The following is a 10,872-nucleotide window of genomic DNA, read 5'->3' as shown; positions in this document are numbered from 1 at the left end:
TGCAGTTGAGTTTAAGTCACTCTAAGCTCACAGGTGAGGACCCACAACCAGGCCACCCATTTCATATAGGGGTTGCCCTGGAATAGTTTCACCCGCTTAATTTTTGTGGACGTAGCATGTAGTAGGTGCTAGACATTTGTTAAGGAACAATCACCAGCATGTAGGAGAATCCCACCCTGTGTGGAGCGGATGGGAGGTGGTCTCAAAGGGTTAGCTTTGCCCCATCCCAAGCCCCAAAAGCACCTTGGTAGGAAGGCAAAGGGGGAAGACCGGAGAGGTGTAAAGAGTAAAAGGTGTGTCAGGAGTTGGAAATTTATTCTGACAGTGCCCGGGAGCTACTGCGGGCTTCTCGGAGGAGGCGTGCCTCCTGCCTGATGCACGCAAGGGCGTGAGGTGAGACAGCAAGCAGCGAGAGTCCGTGGTGGGGCCGGAGTCCGGACCGTAAAGGGTAGCTGGGACAGTGACCAGCACGCAGGGACAGCCGGCCGGCCGCGCGCCCGGGGCGTGTCGGGCGTGGCCTGCATGCAAATCTGCGGGGCGCCGGGGCGGGGCGCAGGAAGCAGGGGCGGGCTCGCTCCCGCGCTCAGGAAAGCCCCGTGAGCGAGCACGGAGAAGGCCGGGCGGCCCCGGGGTCTCCCACTTCCCGCTCGGGGCGGCGGCGCAGCGAATGGACCAGGAGCTCAAAGGTAGGACTCCCGGCTCTCCGGAGACTGGGAGGTCGCTGGATCGCCCCCGGGCGCGTTGCGGCCGTCTGACAAGTGCGGGCCACCGACGGGGCCCCAGGCAGCAGGGACCTCGGGGGTGCCCACGCCCGCACGGGGTACTGAAGTTGAGGCGCGGGGTCGGGAAGGCAGCCCCCCGGGCGCTCAGACACCCTGTGAGCCCCCAAACCCGCGCTGTCCCTTAGACGTCAGCTGGGACAGACTGGGGGTGGGGTGGGCGTGCACTTGGGAATGTCGTGAGCGGTGGGGTAAGGCAGATCTTTCTCTGGGGAACCACCCCCAGACCCGCACAGAGGAAGTTGATGAGGATTGGGGGGAAGGGTGATGAAAGTTCCAAAAACTGTGAAGTTGGACAGCAGGTCTGGGAATGGGGGTGGGGGTTGGGGAACAGAAGAAATTGCCCTTTAGACTTTTGGTCTCATTTGAATACTGGATGGCTCCAATAACAGCGATTTACTGGACTTAGTGAGCTCTCTGCCCTGAACCTTCAAAGCACAGTATTCTTCTGTATTCTGAGTTAACTGTCAGGATAGGTTTCTGGTCAGTGCTGTCAGTACTCCGCGGCCAGGGCGCTGCAGACTTCAATACTTTGGCTCAGGTAACGCCCACCTGGACCATGTGCAGCAGGTGTCAGCCCTGGCAATGTGATTGCCCAGACGCTGCTCTTCACCACTTCTCAGCAATATTTGTAAAACCATCTCATAAAGAGGCCTGAGGGGGATGGGGGCTGATTAAAATGCAAATGACCAGCCCTCCCCTTCCGTGCATTTAAGATTCAATGAATCCAGGAATCTGGACTCTTTTTTAAAAATAAAATCTGGATTTCTTATAATCAGGGCAGACCCTGCCTGCTGCTGGGATATGAGGACGCCTCCAGGCCAGCACTAATCCTGCTGGACCCTACTGCCCTTCCCCAACCCTCTGCAGGTAGGACCCCTGCAGCTCCTCCCTGACCTTTAGGAACCAAGTATTTACTGGGACATTGATGCCTGTATTAAAACCCTAAAGTCTGGGGAAACTGAGTCTCAGGTGCACTTTTCACGAGGGTGTCCCTCAGTCAGGGAGTTTCGGAGTCTTTCCAAGGTCCCTTGAACTCAGCTAGCCAGTCTGCTGAGGTGTAGGGTGGGAGGGGAATGGGCCCTGGGCATTTATTCCCTCTCCAGTATTCACTGGAGTCCCCCTGGTCACCGCTCCCCCCGACCCCCGCTGTTCAGGATCCTCAAGTTACTCCTCTTCTTGAGGAGAGCTCATAGGTGGGGAGTGATCCACTCCTCTAGGGGACAGGCTTCCTGAAGCCTTAGCATGGAAACAGGAACGGGAGGAAAGACTTGCTGTGCAGGGGGCTGGGGGGCCAGGGCTGGGAGGTGCGAAGGGACACGTGGAGCCCGCTGAGGGGGTTGGCAGGGCTGGGCTGCTGTGGAAGGCCTTGACTGTCTTCCGAGGAGGCAGAGCAGGCAGGCCAGTGTATTTTACGTTTGCCTGAACTATGAAGTGTTTCAGTGCGGATTCCTGGATTGCACCCCAGCTCTCTGGAACCAAACCTGGAGGGAGGCTGTGGGAAGACAGGGCAGGCATGGCAACAGCGAGTCATCCTGGTTACAACACACCCAATTACTGGCAGGTCTGGGTGACCTGAGGATTTCCAAATTCTGGGCAGTGACTCAGTCTGCGATGTGCTTTGTACATCCCAGGCAGGAAGGCTGATGTCCAAGCCTTTTAGTTTCCTGATGCTCAGATTCAGAAAAGGAGCAGAAATGGGGTGTCAAAGAAGGGAGAACCTCTTTGGAGCCCCTCCTCCCTGCCACCCCTCCCTCCCTCCCTGTGTCCTCTAGGCCCAAGATGGAGAAGAGAGTTGGGTTCAGTAGGTCCCCACTGCCCTCCATGGCATCTGGGACCCCATGGCCCCGGATCTCAAGTTTCCCGTCTCCCACATTCTGCTTTGCTTCCTCACTTGGTTGAAATCGGCCTTTCCTGAAGGCTAACGACACCGCGTTTATAGTGACGTGCCCAACACAGTGTTCATGTCGATTGTTACCTATCAAGAAGCACAGATTGGAGGTGAAGGGTGTGGATCCTAGAGCCAGATCGCCCAGGTTCAAACACTGGCTTTGCTACTTGTTGCGTCTCTAATTTCTCAGGACCTCAGTTTCCCCGATCATGGATCTATAGTGTCGACTTGCTGCTGTTGTAGTGATGGGGAAATGAATCAATACATGTCAAGCATACAGAACAGTGCCTGGGACAGAGTAGGCATTACGAATTTGTTAATTAAGTGAGCCCCATTGGCGGGACTGAGTCTACCCACTTGGTGGGCCCGCAGATGTCTTTGCGCTCCCCTTACTCAAGATCCCACATCCAAGAGTGAAGAAGGGATTGGAACCCGCTTACCTTACTAGCCGTGTGCTTTCCTGCTGTGCTAGTTGTCAGGATGACACACAGGGGTATCTTCCCAAGCATTCCTCACGGCTGGCACATTGATTAGTGCCCAGTCATATTCTGCCAGGCTTCCCCTGGCGAGGCTAGAAGAGAGGCTCACCACATGCCCTTTGCAACATGTGGCTAGGAGAAGCCCAGCGGAGACTGGGAAGTCCTGCAGAAGCCACGGCCATATCACGAGACGAGCCATATCTGCCCGGCTGTATGGCTGTAACCTCATAGCTATTGTCTGGCTCCCAACAAATCACTGTGCTCCCTGGAACCTGGGGCAGAGAGAAAGCTATAGTTGAAGACGGGGTCCCAGGTGTAAGTGTGGCCTTACTACTTCGCCTCTCCCAGCCTTAGTTTGCTTGTCAGTGAAATGGGTACAGGGAGGCGTGTTCACGAGGTAACTTCTCTAGGCACCTTGCCCATTTCCATCCACATCCAGCAGCTAGCTTCCATGTGCATTCTTCATCATGTATTTATGGGGCATCTGTATGGGCCAGGAGGTTCCAATGGAGCCCTGGAGAAAGTGCTCACTTTCTTGGGGTTTCAGTTCTAGTCAAGGACAGTACACATGCCAATAGGTGGAGATGCCCTACCTCCCTTACCTGTAATTCCGAATTCCACAAATTCTAAAAAGTAAATGTTTTTGATGGGAATGAAACGTGGAGCTCTCTGGAGTCTGTCCTTGTCTTCCAAGCATGAGTGCTCCATCAATGTCTAGCTGAAGAGCTGTTAGTGTGGTTGGTCATGGGGTATTGCTCTGGACCCGTGGGGATGGTTAAGTCAGGTGTATTTTTAATGCAAGAATACCTTTCTGTAGTCTGAGTAATTCTGAGTTCTGAAACATGTCTGCCCCCTAAGATTTCACATGGGAGAGAATAGAAACCTAACATATCCTGTCTTGAAGTGACCATGCTAGGTAGAAAGTAAAGCGGGGGTGTGGGTGCATCAAGTGGTGGGCTTCTCCTAGGGAACCCTTTAGATAGACAAGGGGCAGAGTCCTGGGGAAGAACAGACCAGAGGGAGGAGACTCCAAGACAGTGGAGAAGGTCTCTTTCATCCTCCCCACCCCTGGCCCCACTTCTGCCCTGGCACCCCCCAACCCCCCAGCTTTGCATGCATGGTTCTGTCTAAAATCATACCTCTTTGCCTTTCCAAGAAATGGTATTTCCTCTGAGGTTTCAGATCTGTCTTCCTTCAACTGACTCATTGTCACTCTTAGGGCAGGGTGGGTAGTTGGGGGTGGGGGGGATAGGCCTCAAGGTTACTGCCTCAAAGTTGTTTAAAAAAAAAATCTGGGAGTTTTGCTGATGTGCACACTCTGTGACTTGATGGGCCAGCAGCTGATTCCTCTCCTGCAGGGCTCCAGAGAGAGAGGTTGGGAGGTAGGTGCTCTTGCTCTCAAGCGCTCCTGACAGGGGCCTGCTGTTGAGCAGCAGGTCTCCGGAGCTGGCTTACAAAACTCAGTACCTGGTGCCAGCACTCTGAGAGGCCAGGGAAGTGCCCTTTCTGCCTCTTCTTAAGAGGAAATGAAAGCTGTCGGGAATGGAGACACCAGATCTCTGACTGCCAGCCCTCTGAGCCTCTTAGTGGCCTCGGACAGTCCTGCCTCTGGAGGTGAAACAGAGGCTTCAGCAAGCCATACTGCTCAGTTGAAAGGCCTAACTGGGAGAAAATGTGTCCTGGGATTTAGTCAGATTTTTGTCCAGGAGTTTCCACTTTCTAGCTCTGGCTATGCCTCTTGGAGTAGTGATCATTTGACCGCCAACGATGGTCCGGTCTTTCTCTTCAGGGTATAAGAACCTTTTGGCAATTCTTCTGACTCAGGGAATGTAAAGACCATTCTGCCTTTGGATGTGATCCAACGGGTCAAAGTTCCACACAAAATGCAGTCTGCCCTCCAAGTCTGCTGAGTCACAGAGGAGGGAGATTGTTACTTCTTTGGCTCTGCAGTCCCCCACCTCTCTTGATACAACCTGTAATTGTACCTTGTATCATTCGCATCCCACCTGGGGTTCCTGTTGGACTTATCAACTAAAATGTCTGGACCTCTCTTCTGTATGAACACTGATGAATCAAAGTTTCTTCCATTCTGAGATTCCTTACTGAGACTAATAGTTATTTTCAGTCTTGTTTTCTAATAAATCTACTTTAGGCTATATATTTTTTTCTCTGTATGTTGCTTTGGCTTCATTTCATAGGTTTTGTCACACAAGACCTATTGGATCACATTCAAAGACAGCTCTTAATAGTTTACAGTTTCCCTTTTGAAAGAATTATGTGCTTGATTTTTTTTTTAAAGGTGAATGGGAATTTTTTAAAGTTTTTTTTTAATTGTTGATTTCTAAATGTATGGTATTTGATTCCCAAAAAGGTCAGATGGTAGCCAGGTGAGCTTTAAAAAATTAAAGTTGTCTGCATCATAGTCTCTGTAACACATTTGCCCAGTAGATGACTTATAAGTCATTTCCCCTTTTTGTACCTCAGTGTCCTTGTCTGTAAAGTGGGGATATAACCCACTTACCTTTCTCTGTGGCTATTTGTGAAAATAACTGTCACTGTGGAGACAAATGGCATTGCAGACACCCCTGTAAGCCTGTTGGGTACTGGCAGTGAATAATCCTGGCCAAGGTTCCAGGGAGTGGCACGTATGGAGGCCTGAGGCTGGAGAGTGCTGGGGGAGGGGCACTGCCCTTCGGCAACAGTGGCCTCATCTTGGCCACGCTGGTCACAAGGGCACAAGTCCCCAACCTGGAGGAACTCGGTCTGGAGAGGGAAATAAGTGAGGGACGCAGCTATTTGCAAGAATGGAAAGGCTGTTGGGACTGAGTGACAGGCAGAGGGAAGAAAGAACAGGGTTTGAGCAGGGATAGGCGAGGGCAGGAAGGCAGAGCAGAGAGCCCGGCTGGGCCGACGGGCACAGTCGTGTTGCTCTGCCTCCCCCAGAGCGGAGGTAGGCACGGGGCCTGGGGTAGTTGCAGCTTCCCTGCAGACACCATGGTGCCACTCAGCTCCAGGTGAACAGGTGAAGGGCTGTCTCCCGCCCAGCTCCCCTCCTCACCTTGATTGCCACATCCTCTAGTGAGCAGGCAATTGTAGGGGCAAAAGGGGCCTTTTTCAAAATTGACTATTTCCCAACACCTACAGGTCAGACAACGTGCTTGGAAACCAGGACTTCAGTTTCTTTTGAAAAATAAGAGACCCAGGAACACCTAGGCCAGCGCCCCACACTTAGAAGGTCAGGTGTCACATCTAGGTCCTCGGGGACCTGCGAGTTCCCTCTGACGGAGGCTCCGCGGTGAGAGAGAGGTGGCTGGGAGCTGCCCCTGAGGCAGCGCGGCCCCTGTTGCTGTGACAGTGAGAAGGTGGATGGCTCCTGGCAAAGCTGGAGGGCCCAGCAGACAGGTGCACACCTCGTGTTGCTCCCAAAGTGCACGTGTGTGTGAATAGCCCCTCAAAAACCAAGCCGCCCCTCTGCTGTGCCTGAGGGCTCCCCTACACCCCACCCCTCTGGCTCCCCAGGCCACTATCCTGACTTCCAGCCCCAAGATCACCTTGTCTTCTTTTGAACTTTTTTTCTAAAAAAGCCTTATTTTAAGGTACCTCTGGGGCACAGGCCAGAGGTGTAGGGGCGGTGAGAGGATTCACCAGAGACACAGTGGGGATTAGGACAGGCAGACTGATGAAGTACACTGCTGAGGGGAGCAGCGGGCGGGTCAGAAGAGGTTCTGTTGTGCCTTGTGGTCACCTCCAGGGACGAGGATCAAACTTGCACTGAGATGGCTGCAGCCAGCATCCTAACCCTTTGCACCATGGGGGAGCCATCTTTGCATCCTAACCCTTTGCACCATGGGGGAGGGGGCTCCTCCTTTTGAGGTGTCAAGACCGTCCTTCTGAGCCCAGCTTCCTCCCTCGCTCGTCCATGTGAGACCTGCCTGTGCCCTGGTAGCCCCCCAGGTGCGGTACCTGGGTGTGGAGACCAGTTCTCGCCACCTGCTGGGTCTGCACTGTCTTGGGCTTCTTTGCAGCCACCTGTGAGGCAGGAGGTCCTGCCCTCACTTCAAATACGAGGAAACTGAGGCCCGAGGGGACCCCGGCTCGCCAGGCCTCTTGGCCTGGGGGCAGGACTACGTCTGGGCCCGAGTTACACTTCTGTGTCTCAGGTACCCTGGGTGGCTCCACGCTTGCCCATGCCAAGGAGCAATGTGGGGTGCGACAACAGGAAGCACTTGAGGGAGCGCAACCCCCGCCTCCCCACATCTGACTGCAGATAGAAAGCAAACAGGGAACTCTTTGCTCTACTGACATGTTGCCGGCTTCGGGTTCACCAAAAGGCCGAAGTCCTGGTCACTGTTGAGACAAGTTCACTGGTGGGGGCTGGGTAACCAGACCAGGTTCCAGCCTGGCTACTTCCTGCTGTGTCACCTGGACTGACTTCTAAGTCTTGCAGGGCCTTGGTTCTCTGTCTGTGCAGGGAGAAGGGGTGACCACATCTCCACAGGGGAGGGGCAAGCAGGCTGGCATATAAAAGGAACAAGTTTATGGCCGTCTCCTCCATGCCAGGCTCTAGTGCAGACTCCAGAGCCAGATGGCCTGGGTTCAAATCTCAGCCTCTCCCACTTACTGGCTGTGCTTCCTTAGGCAGGTTGTGCAACCTCTCTGGGCCTCAGATCCCATGTCTACAGTGGGGATAATAAGTGCATCAGTATGTTTCCCAGACAGCTGTCAGGCTTAAATTAGTTAGGGAGCAGCAAGTGAGGGCAGAGTCTGATGCAACTAAGCCTGAGGCTAGTTAGTTATGGCAGGAGGAGGTGAGGGGGCGGATGGAGAGCCCATGGACAGAAGAGCACGGTGTCTAGTCACGCTGGAGGAACTGGGGACAGGCAGGGCAATGATGGTGGCTTCTGCAGCCCTCCCAAGGAGGCCTGCGGGGAGCCATGCCTGCCACTGAGACAGCCAGAATCTAATCAGCGTGCGGGGCCTGACATCAAGCCTCCGCTCGGGACTGTGAATGATGATGCTGGCTATGCCCCGTTGCCTGCCCTGTGGAGGTCACTCCCTGCCGTGGCTGGGCAAGAATCGGTCAGTGCGCTCGCAGCTGTGAGAGGCAGAAAACTCCAGTCCTTGCAGCTGCATCCCTGGCTCTGTCAGCAATGGCGGGCAAGGTACACTGTTGTGATGGAAAGAAATGTCTGTATTTGGTCGGTTTGTCTAGACTTCTGGCTCCCAGCTCCCCAAATCCTTGGATTTCTTAAGTATGAAGAGCATGAGGGGGTATCTTATGTTAGGTTAATGAGGTGACTTTCGGGGAAGCATGTCAAACTGGGGCTGGCTGCCAGGGAAGCCAGCTAAGGGGTGGGAGTGTTGGAACCAGCAGTTCCACTCCCTGACCTCCTAGCAGGAGATGCTGGGGACGGCGGTCAGCTGCCAGTTGCCAGTGATTTACTCAGTCAATTCCCTGTGATGAAGGCTCCTTTAAAGCCCCGAAGGAGAAACTTTGGGGAGCTTGTGGGTTGGTGAACAAGTGGAGAGGTGGGGAGAAGGGCCCCTGGAGAGGGCCTGGGGGCTCCAGCCTCCCTCTCCCCACTTTGCCTCTTGCCTGTTTGACTTGGTAATAAATCAGTGATCTAGTGAGCAAATGAGTTTCCCAAGTCGTGTGAACCAGCCTAACAAATGCATCAAAGGGGGGTGGGAACCTCGGCTCTGTAGCTGGTTGGTCCGAAGCACAGGTGGCTGCTGGACGGCGAGCAGTCTGGGGAGACTGAGTCCCGAGTCCCGAGCCGCCCAGCCTGTCTCCGAGACAATGTCAGAACCAAGCATGGAGTGACATTGTTGAACACCCGAGTGGCGTCTGCAGAATTGCAGACGTGAGGGATCCCACCCGCCATCCAGTGGTGGAGTCGGGATCAGGGACACGTTTCCCCAGACCTCCTTGCTCACAGCCAGGGGAGTCGGCCCATCCTTCTTCCACGCAGCAAATACCATGGACCTCCGAGTGGCGCACCACGCTGGGCTCAGGGGTCGGCGGTGAACACAGAGACACGGTCCCTGGTCTTATGGCTCTGGACATGGGCAGCACACGTGTGTGTGTGTGTGTGTGTGATATGCTGCAAGGATGATGTGCCGGGCAGAACATGGAGCGAGAAAAGGGCTTGCAGAGAGGTGGAGGCTGCTGCTGCCCCCTGCAAGGCGTGTGGGCCAGGCGCAGGCCCCTGGGCCTCTGAAGACGGCAGGACTTCCAGTGTCCAGGGCGGAGTTGCCTTGATGCCCCATTGGCCAGTTGGATTCATTGTGGCTGCAGCCAACATGAGTATCCACATTGCCATGCACTGGGCATTGGCATGAGGTGCCAGGTGTCGAGATAATGTTCTCCCTTCGGGGAGTCTGGTGTGGCCATGTCCCGTGAAGGACAGCCACGGCCTGCAGTCCCTGCCTGCCCCTCTCAGACCAGCCTATCGCACCCTGCACCATCCCCTTGTCTACCATGCAGTGGGGCATGGGGTCTTCCCTGGCACCCTGCCCTGATGCACGGTTATTTGCCCCTCCCCCAGCCCCTGCCACCCAACCCCTAATGCTGCCATCTCCGCCCGCCCCAACAGGGCTGGAATCAGCTGTCCCCTTCTCGCCTCTGCGGTTCACACAGGAATTCAACCTGGACTTCCTGGACAGCAGCGCCTCTCCTGCTCGGGGCGGAGTGGCTCCCCATTGCCCTGGGGGCGGAGTGTGAATGGCTTACCTGCCTGCAGCCAGTGCTGCCTTCCAGTCCCACCCACCTTGCTGTTCTCATCCCAGACCTGTTCTCCTCTTGTCTCCAGCCAAGAGCCCAACGTGTTGGATGAGGAAATGGTCCCCTCTCCTCCCCGGCTCTTCGCTCATTCTTCATTTTCCCTTCCTGCCATTCCTCCTTCTCTTAAGAACTTTCACATATGGAAAATTGGTTAATAATCGTACTGACTTCAGTGGGAGGACTTAAAACACCCAGAATGGCGCAGGGCACTAAGGAAGCACGGTATGAGTGTAAACATAATAACAAAGTGAGTCGCATTATTTATTGAGCGCCTAATGGTGCTGGCCTCTGGCCTAGGGGTTCTTGTTTCAGGAAATGAGACACAATTCCGTTCTCATGGAGCCCACGGTGCCTTTGGTGAGGGTGAATGGAGTGGGTTTCCATTGGGGGTAGTCAGCACTTAGTAGGTGCTCAGAAAACACCTGCAAAGGAGTTGGTGAGGGCCAGGAGCTCACAGTAGGTACACGGTGAACCTGGTGGGTTCTAGGGGCTGTGGTTGCTGATTCTTGCCCCTGGTCGCCTCAGACCCAGCTTCTGCCACCCCTCGCTTCACTCACTGGGCTGGGTGGGGCCTGGGAGCAGAACTCAAGCCATCTGAGGGCCCTGACTGGGCCTGCCTTGACGTTCCGGGTGCGGCTGCTGACGTGGAGACCGGTTCTGGGAACCCCAGCCAGGCAACAGTTCTGGGAAGCCTGCTGCCCAAGGGAGAAGTGTGCCTGGCCCCCCGCCAGGTCTGTCCAGCTGTCCCTGTGGCCAGAGGAAGCTCCAGGCCGCCTTAAGATTTGTAGGGTGTTGGGTCAGGGGCCTTTATGAGAGGTCCTCAGCCCCTGCTCTGGTGGCTTCCTGGGGCTCATTCCTCTTGTCTTGGGGCTCATTCCGCTTGTCTTGGGGCTCATTCCTCTTGTCTTGGGGCTCATTCCTCTTGTCTTGGGGCTCATT

General features: G+C 54.9%; 1 protein-coding gene across 1 annotated transcript in view; it reads left to right on the top strand.

The window, feature by feature from the left end:
• Positions 1-613: 613 nt before the first annotated feature.
• Positions 614-10,872, top strand: part of IL4R (interleukin 4 receptor) — a 32,399-nt gene continuing 22,140 nt past the window's right edge. The window contains exon 1 of the mRNA XM_012732052.1: positions 614-686. The gene's annotated coding sequence lies outside the window, so the exon portion shown is untranslated. The remainder of the gene's footprint in view (positions 687-10,872) is intronic.

This window comes from Condylura cristata, unplaced genomic scaffold (genome assembly GCF_000260355.1).
Source record: "Condylura cristata isolate star-nosed mole 26May11 unplaced genomic scaffold, ConCri1.0 scaffold00032, whole genome shotgun sequence".
In the NCBI taxonomy this organism is placed as follows: Eukaryota; Metazoa; Chordata; class Mammalia; order Eulipotyphla; family Talpidae; genus Condylura; species Condylura cristata.
The sequence above is the reverse complement of the archived record's forward strand: the minus strand, read 5'-3'. Positions and strand labels throughout refer to the sequence as shown.